This window comes from Osmerus eperlanus, chromosome 19 (genome assembly GCF_963692335.1).
Source record: "Osmerus eperlanus chromosome 19, fOsmEpe2.1, whole genome shotgun sequence".
In the NCBI taxonomy this organism is placed as follows: domain Eukaryota; kingdom Metazoa; phylum Chordata; class Actinopteri; order Osmeriformes; family Osmeridae; genus Osmerus; species Osmerus eperlanus.
The window spans coordinates 5233872-5243665 of NC_085036.1; the positions used below are offsets into that span (position 1 = coordinate 5233872).

General features: G+C 41.5%; 1 long non-coding RNA gene across 1 annotated transcript; it reads left to right on the top strand.

The window, feature by feature from the left end:
- Positions 1 to 1010: 1010 nt before the first annotated feature.
- LOC134039994 (uncharacterized) lies at positions 1011 to 4267 on the top strand. The gene is made up of 3 exons (XR_009932841.1): positions 1011 to 1308; positions 4026 to 4076; positions 4187 to 4267. It is a non-coding gene; the product is annotated as an uncharacterized LOC134039994 (long non-coding RNA).
- Positions 4268 to 9794: the final 5527 nt, after the last annotated feature.

Sequence of the window (9794 nt, forward strand, 5' to 3'; positions counted from 1 at the left end):
GGTTACGTTATTTGTTGGTCCCCTGGACAACGTTGCCGCGACGTCGTACCTTGGTCGGCTGGTTACGTTATTTTTTGGTCCCCTGGACAACGTTGCCGCGACGTCGTACCTTGGTCGGCTGGTTACGTTATTTTTTGGTCCCCTGGACAACGTTGCCGCGACGTCGTACCTTGGTCGGCTGGTTACGTTATTTTTAGACCCGTGGGCAACGTTGCCGCGACGTCGTACCTTGGTCGGCTGGTTACGTTATTTGTTGGTCCCCTGGACAACGTTGCCGCGACGTTGTACCTTGGTCGGCTGGTTCCGTTATTTTTTGGTCCCATGGACAACGTTGCCGCGACGTTGTACATTGGTCGGCTAATTACCTTATTTTTAGACCCGTGGACAACGTTGCCGCGACGTCGTACATTGGTCGGCTGGTTACGTTATTTTTTGGTCCCATGGACAACGTTGCCGCGACGTTGTACATTGGTCGGCTAATTACCTTATTTTTAGACCCGTGGACAACGTTGCCGCGACGTCGTACCTTGGTCGGCTGGTTACGTTATTTTTTGGTCCCGTGGACAACGTTGCCGAGACGTTGTACCTTGGTCGGCTGGATACATTAATTTTGGTACCATGGGTTAAGTTGCGGCTAAGTCGCTCTTTGGTCGCAGGACAACGGATCTCGAGTGCATATAGTGGTTTATCCAGAGATGGAGAGATCACACTGGACTGCTCTCAGTTCTGACACTTTTGCAATGTACCCATAGTCTACATGAATTTCAATCACACACAATATTAAATGTTGCACCCAGCACGTATAAATGTAGACAATGCATGTAATTCATGTGCAGCTCAGCCCCAGCATGTCATTGGTCATCAATTTTCTCATATGCAGAAACATAGCTTTAATAAATAAGACTGAATCTGGAATATAATTTAGTCTTTCATTCTTTACTATAAACATGTACAAAAGCAATCAATGTGTGATGTGTAACATGATTAAGCAAACATTCTTTGTATAGCACACCAAAGCTGTATGACACACAATGCAAATTTGTGCTCCAATAATTTTTGTGATACAAAATTGTTAAATGTGACCAAAAGGTAAGCGACTCTTAAGAGTTTCATTTCCAAAGACAAATCATCACAGAATATTACAATTCTTCCTTAGCAAACCTGCCCCTCAGTCTGCCCCTGAGCAACAACTTTGCGCATGCCCATTTCAACGCATCGCTCAAATTGGGGTTTCAGAAGAGATTTTGCAGGGGTTCAACACCCGTCTTGTACGCATTGGATTTCAACTGGAAATTAGCTACTTCAAAGGTGAGTTTCTTTACAGAAGTATATAAACATATTTTAAGAAATTTGATGGGGCATACTTATACGTATATGTTTGAAATGTAGGCCATTTAGCCTGTTTATGTGCTATCAGATTCACATTGTTTACGTTAGGATTTCGATAGCTACAGTCAGTGGCGGAGCCAGGGAATTTCCATTGGGGTGGCCAGGATGGGGCCAGTGATAATTTTTGGGTGGCAAGCATGTGTCTCACCAGGCGATGCAGAGCTATTTTAGACACATATAGGAAACATCTCAACATTATTCGGAATTCAGGTGAAAAAAAAGAATACACTTATTCTGTATTCATACTTGGTTTTAAACTGTGTTGATTTAGCGATTGCTATTTGTGTTTTTTTTTGTATTGTACGACTGAGTCGAACAATGGTTGTAGAGATATGCAATGACAGTAAGGTACTCTATTTTATAGTAGAGATGTCCTCAGTTTATGGCGACAAGCCAAGTCAATTCTCTCAGTGTATCATCAGGAATACAAAACAAGGATGCAAAATTAGAAGTGCAATGTTTTTTTAATCAAGTCTGATCACAATATGGATTTATCTTTAAATAACAAAAAGTATAAAATACTGAGCTAATGTATAGAAATAGGAAAATAAATAAAATAACATCCTGAATACAATTTGCTGAATTACAACAAATGTAAATATGACAAGCATTAAAGTGTCCAGTATGTGTGAAAGAGTGAGTATACCTGGAGGTCCACTTGGGCCGCCACTCGTTGTTGGAGGCTCCTCTCTCTCGCTGTCTGAATCTTCTCTGTGGGAATCTAAATATATATATTAAAAACATTAATAGGTGTTTAAAGTATTTTCCACAAGGTGTAATGATCCACTATCCAATTTCACAGATACAAAAGATTAAAATTCATTTTCTACAGCATTAAACATATTCAATATAAACTTGTGGACAATATCGATGGAAAAGTTAGCAGAAGAGTACAACATACAATGTAAGATTGACAATTTACCTGGGGATCCACTGGGGCCACTCCTCAGGGAGGACTCTTCTGTCCTGCTCTCAATCAATCTTTCAGAAACATCTAAAATAATTACAATAAGGTGTACAGGTAATTTTCCTAAAGGTTTTATAATGCATGCTATATAGTGTTTAACAAACACACTATAAGCTAAAGTATAATATTAGTGAAAGTGTCTCTGGGTAGCAAATACAAATATGCCATACTTTAATGTAATGAAAAAACTAACTGATATGTTTTACAATGCACTTTCAACCTGACCTGTATATGAATAGACACACTTTAAGCCAATTGTAAATAAGATAACATCATATCAAGCTGTACTATATGTGAGTCTCTATACTGTATACCTGGAGGTCCATTTAAGTTGCTGCTCTCTGGGGGCTCCTCATCCTCACTCTCTGCCTGTTTTTTCTCCATCTCATCCTCATTCTTTGCCTTAGCTGTCTTCTTTCCACTTGCCCTGAAGAAGGACGCTATGTCTGCCTTCTTCCTCTTCATTATTTTTCCCTCTTTAATGACACCTATCCAAAATGCATACTGTATATACCTGACACAATCATAACACGTTCTGGCAACGTAGTTATCAAATACAGCATAGCATATAGCAATTTTAACAGTTTACTATGTTCTCCTCCGATCTAGCTTGCTTCTAAACTTCGCAAAATAGATAGTCATGGGTGGGATAGTCACAGTTATTAGAAGACAAAAACAACATCCATTATGATATCATACCTTTCTGTTTTGCGTTTCTTCACTTAGCCGCAGGTGCCGGTCGAAGCGTCAGGTGGTAACAGGCATTCTCAGGCCATGCTTGAGCCGTTTAATTCAAATACAGGATGTGTGCGCGCTGCGCGTGGCTAAAGGGTCCGACAGTGTACTAGCGGTGCGAGAAAGGTTCCGCATTTTTCCACAGCCGTCAAAACTTTTAACCGCTCTGATGTGGTGCTTGGGGTGGCCAATGGGGTGGCCGAGATTCTACGGGGGGTGGCCGTGGCCACCCCCGGCCACCCCCTGGCTCCGCCATTGGCTACAGTACAGTAGAGGTTAAACCCTCCAGAAAGTTATGTTGAAATACTGAAAATGCATAGGCCTACATGTTTTCAAAGTTTAGCTTCTCACAAATCACCCACAAAAGAATCAGTGAAAATAAACGTTCAGAACTGTTAAAAACCTTGTCCCAAAATAGTCTATTTAGCCCGGAATTTTCAAAGACTGTGGAGCTAGCGTGGCTGATCACGTTTTAATCACAGCAATGGCGTCTATAAAAGTATCATGTCACTAATTTTTCCAATTTGTACATGACATCTTTTTTTGGATAAGTTTATTCGTTTTAACCTTTTAGATGCGTGAGTTTTAAATATTTCCGACGCTTCCACCAGTTATTTTTCCAAAACGGCAGCTAGGTTGCTTTAATTAGCTTCCGTTACCTAGCAACCTAGCATAATACTCGTAGCAATGCTACTACCTGCTAGTGTTACTTGTTAGCCTACTAATTGTAAATTTTGAAGCCATACTATAGCGTTTGTCATATAGTTTTTGTCTATCGGAAAACAGTCGGTTGGAATGTTCAGAATCACACATGTGCGACGCTACGATGTGGGGCCCTGCTTTCGAACGATCACATATGTGCAATGCTTCTCCTTTTATATCAATATGCTATAACTATGTACATAAACTACATTCCATTTTCATTTCTGTACAGATTATCCTACCACCGTCACACGGCCTAGCACTGTGTCCCTGGGAAATGATGGTAAAGTAATGAATGACCGTTTAAAACAGTGACAATAATTGTATGAGCCATGGCAACCTAAAGGCTATGTTTTGAAGCAAAAGCATGACTTAAAACTTTTGCATCACCAGATTCCATACCCCTAGATGTCAACTCTGGTCTGGTGGAGGTGAACCAATTGGGGGCCCAGGAAAACAGCTGGCAGCCAGGCAAGTGCAAATATAAGACACTCAAAAAAATATATGCTTTGTATACAACCATTCAAGGTAACATTTGTTATTTACATAAATGTTACAGCTAATCTAGAAGAACCACAGTGTATGCCAATCATGCTAACTCTTGTAAACTTGTTTTACATGTCTTTAATGACAGACACATTACAGGTTACGCTCCGGAAGATGGAGACATTGGAGGAGAACCAGCGAGAGGCTCTCCTATTCAGGCAACTACAGGGCAGACACACTGCCAGTGCCAGTGATGGACCTACAGGTGGCCCAAACACAGGCTGAACTCCAAGACGCCTTAAGCGAGGAGCGCCTTAAGGTGCTGGAGTTGCGAAAGAGAGTGGTAAGTGTTTGGAGATGCCATGAACTATGGCTTACACGCAGCGTTCAACGTTCACATTGGTGCTGACAATAAGTTCATGACTTCTAATTCCAGACGCTGTGATGAAGTGGAAGACGGGACTGGGAGAGAAAGCTGTGGAGCTCCTCATAGAGGAGACACTCAAACACAACCCGGCAGCCCGTTCAAAACAAGCCAGGTGAATGAATCATGATTGCAGCTTCCATATCCAACCTTTCACATGGCTATGTGACACAAATCTAGAATCACATGTTTTTTTGATGATGTATATTATTTTAGATGTGATTTTTTTTATGACTTGTATAGCGCCTTTTTACACGTGCAATTATGTTGATAGAACACTAACTTATTTTGTGCTTCATTGTCAGGGCCAACAGACAGGACCTGTAGCGGGGACTGGCAGAAGATTTTAATTCACTGTTTGGCACTTTGTTTGAAATAAAATGACAATGTTACATGGAAATGCTGCCTTGTTTATGATTAGCTGGAGTTAGGCTACACATCACACAAACCTCCTAAAGTTGGCTACCATGTAGCCTATTATACAAGAACAAGTAGCATTTTGGGCAAATGAGGTCTGCATATGAACCGCCCCAATATAAGCAGTAGAATTGAGAAATATAGGTTACTTAGTTAACGTTGCAGTTACGGACTGGCAACGTCACAAAATTACGTTGCTAGGAGGTCGCGGTTACGGACTGGCAACGTTGGAAAATGACGTTGCTAGGAGGTCGCGGTTACGGACTGGCAACGTCGGAAAATGACGTTGCTAGGAGGTCGCGGTTACGGACTGGCAACGTCGGAAAATGACGTTGCTAGGAGGTCGCGGTTACGGACTGGCAACGTCGGAAAAATAACGTTGCCACAACGTCGCGGTTACGGACTGGCAACGTCACAAGATTACGTTGCGGTTACGTTCTGGCGTCCCACAGATGCACGGTCCCGTTGCGGCAACGTATGTTTGGTCATCGAGTGACGTTGCGGCAACGTAAGGGCAACGTAACTGTTAGCTGGGCGGTGAGCTCTCCAACTACTTCTAGCACATTAGCTACCATTTCACCAAAATACCATCATTCTACACCGAGTAGCCTAATATCAAGTTAGCGGTTTGCACTAATTATAGCAGAGATACCTCTGGAAAAGTGATCTAGTATAATTATAACTAGAGAGGGTACAATTTCTGGGGAAATTGTAGGGTGTGCTTGCTTGCGTCGGTTGCACAGGGGTCCGTTTTTTTAATGACATTTTTACAACTGATATTTCTGTATTTTATATAAAAATGCATACTTATTATTTATAAAGATTACATTGATTTAAAAGCATATTTTTTTGCTGCTCATTTACAACTCAAAATACGAGTGAAGTGTAGAATGAAATATGATGTCTTCTCATTTCCCCTGAAAGAGGCAGCCTCATAGCTGAATCAAAACGAATAAATTTGGCAGACCGGTGTAAAAATGGACCTAATCTCTATGACTTAAACGTCCTTTTAAGTTTTCCCTTCTCGTGATATGTTCAGGCATTTAGCCTACTCATATTGCATTAATTCATTAATAAAGAACCCCCTTTGAAGATTATTCTACAGTAGAAGATGGAATCGCGATTCAAACAGTACCATCTGCTAACTGAAAATATGCCCCCCAAAACGTAAATAAGCTTGACATTTATTTAGTGGAAAATCGCTCATTCATAAAAAGCTCACTGGTAGCGATCATTGTCAGTAACAACGCAAAATGCGATATAGCCTTGTGTGGAGAAGCTGCCCCGGTAAATTGTACTACTACGGTACAGTACTAGACTACTGCTGTGTTCGTCTCGGTAGCGATTGCGTTGGTTGAATTGGATTTAACGTTCCGTTGTACGGTTTAGGCTGAAATTAATTATTTTCATGAACAGATTGACAAAGTTTAGGCTGTGGCAATGAAGATCAGGTTAGTAGTTAGATAGACTTTTGATTTAGGTAAGGGGAGTGCCGAACATGTTCTGTCGCCGTTTGACTTCCTACAGCTGTGTAGATGTTTTTGTAGTGTCTCGCGTAGGCTACAGCGTTGCAGTGATACACTGGATTGAAACCACAGGTAATGATAATTTCACCCACAAATCGTTTACTTGTAATCTAATGTCATAATAAATCCTACAACGAAAATGTATATGTGAGGAATGTTTATTTTAACGATTGAAAACAGATACATCATAGACGTAGTATGTGTTGCCCGGGCAACACAGGCTAACGTCATGATGCTAATACTTCAGTGAAATAGGAGACTACTGTTTCCGAAAGTAGATGTACTTTCTTAATAATATCATCTTATATTGTACATTACACATCACAATTGTGTGTCATATCACAAAGTAAAATGAGTAAATAGTTATCACCCTGGCCTCTTTGCTTGTGGCGTTTCTGCAGCTGCCTTGCAGTAAAGCTATAGTTAGCCTAGCTATCCCCCAAGTTAACAGATGCGAAACGAATGTTCTGCCAAAGGTAGTCACGCGTGTTTTCGTGACGTAGTGACGTTAGTAACGTCAGTGACTGTGGCTAGCAAATTAGCCACCGTTAGCTTCACTTTTCGCCACAAAAACTTAACTTCAGCCTAAACCATGCAACGGAACGTAAATAAAAATACAAGCAACTCAATCGCTACCAAGACTAAACTTTTGACACCTAGGTTGTCTATATAGGCCAAATATTGACAAAGATTTAGGGGGGCAAAAATAAATAATAATAAATATATATGTGAGAGAACAAAGGTTGTGCTTTCGCCGAAGGCTTGAGCACACCCAATAATATATATGTGAGAGAACAAAGGTTGTGCCCTTGCCGAAGGCAAAGCACACCCAACAAGCACACAGAACTGATTGATGAACTGCTGGCGGCGGTGGATGGTCCAGGTGTGACCGGAGGATGAACGGCCGGGGGGGCGATGCTCGCTCCGCGCTGCAAGAGAAGCCGTGTGTTGGTGAACCCCTTCTGTCTCTGGCCCATGTTAAAACTGTCCGCCGTGAAATGGTCAGTGGCGCAGAGGCGACTGTTGGAGTTTATCCGAAGCTTTCCATGAGCGTGGCTCTTCACAAAATCTATCCAACTATTTTTCCTTTCATTATCAATAGGGAACTTAAATGGAGTTGCAGCGCAGCTGGAGTTCTTGCATCCAGGGAAGATGCAGTTGCGGGTGGTGGGAGACATCCTGAAGCTAGCTAGCTAGCTGATGTAAGCTACAATAACAGTACAGCAGGAGGAGCCATTCAGTGATCTGACGTAGATGGGGCGAAATGACGTAGATAGGGCATTTTTTGGCTCCGCCCATTAAAACTTGATCTGAAAACGGAAGAGAAACTGTTCTTCAGTCTAACTCCACATTTCAGTGCGACAAAGTTTTAGCACTTTGCATATGCTTTCAGGAACTCATTTCACATGTATATAATGTATTTAGAAGCAAAACATGGAATTTACTTTACAGGATCTTTAATTGAGTCCAGTGACTTGTAAGCCTTCAGTGACTGGCCCGCATATGCAGAAGCAGTGTTGATAAGATAATTGTAAATGTCACCATATTCAATCAATGGTAAATTTAATGGGTCTTTACTCATATCTTCAACATCAATTTCGTAAGGATCCACTCCAGGATCCAACCAAACGTAATTTATCCGCATATCTAATGTAATTTATTGAAGCCATCGCATACTAGTGACTCAAATCTGGTGTCAACACTGTGCTGTCTAGCTACGTGGGGGGTGCGGGCTTTCTATGACAACAAAATGGCCGCGGCAGGCTATTGTGACATTGATCGAATAAGGCCAATTGTTGTACATGAAGCTCAAAAAACTGTATTTGCGCTCAAATTATTGCTAAATAAATAAACCCTAACTATTGCTGTTCCTGCTAAAGCTGTTATCAAACTTACAACATGCGCAGCAATCTTGGAAGAAGAAAAAAATGGATATGAGTAGGGGCCTGTACCCAAGTAGAGCTTTAATGTCCCTGGTATAAATTGATCCATATCAATGTACAACACTATTCCAGGCCTGGACTGGTAATCTGGCCTACCGGGTAAATGCCCGCTGGGCCGACGCACTTGTGGCCGATATGATATGATTTCTTTTATTTTTAGCAACATTTTTTTAAACAACTTTAAATTGGCCAACGACCGGCCCATAAAGCAGGGACAGCGGCCCATTGGTTCATTTTCCATACTTACACTGGGCTGGCCCAATCACATCTCTTAACCCTCGTGCTGCCTTCGGGTCACATGACCCAAAGGTTCATAACGAACCATCGTTGTGTTTACCCAATTTTACCCAATACAAAAACAAATAAAAATAATTTTCTTTTAACCTTCGCAATGTGGGGGGTCTGAGACAGCCCAACGGTTAAAAGAAAATGCTTCACTTTGTTTTTGTATGCGGTAAAGTTGTCGCAATACGACGGTGGGTCACAATGACTGATGGGTCAGAACGACCCGAAGATAACACAAGGGTTAAAATTCTCCACCCTTCCCCTCTCCCTCTCCAAGTTAGGTGGTCACCACCTGTTCACTACGCCCACTGTGGTAAAGAAACTTTGGGATTAAGGAACCATAGTCACTCTGGACTGTGCTCATTGGGGTTGGTGTCAGGAGTTATTTTAATAAGGGGCTGGAAAATTAGGGCTCGGGACTTGTGTGTGTGTGTATATAGACAGCATGAGGCTGCCTGTTTTGTACTTTTTTAATAAAGATGTATATTTCTTACGACCATGAGTCTGCCTTGTTCCATTCACCTCTTCCACATTGTGTACAAAAGTACGGTCCACTACAGAACTAGAAGCAGATACTTTCTAAATCAGACACTTTCTACACACCAGACACTTTCTAAATCAGTCAGAAAATTTGACACATCATTCACTGTCAGAACATTTAGCAATTTTAGTTACTTACATTTCAACTTCTCCTCCTTTGGTTTTACTGGCGTAGCAGATTATCAACGTTATTAACCCTTGTGTTATCTTCGGGTCATTCTGACCCATCAGTCATTGTGACCCACCGTCGTATTGCGACAACTTTACCGCATACAAAAACAAAGTGAAACATTTTCTTTTAACCGTTGGGCTGTCTCAGACCCCCCACATTGCGAAGGTTAAAAGAAAATTATTTTTATCTGTTTTTGTATCGGGTAAAA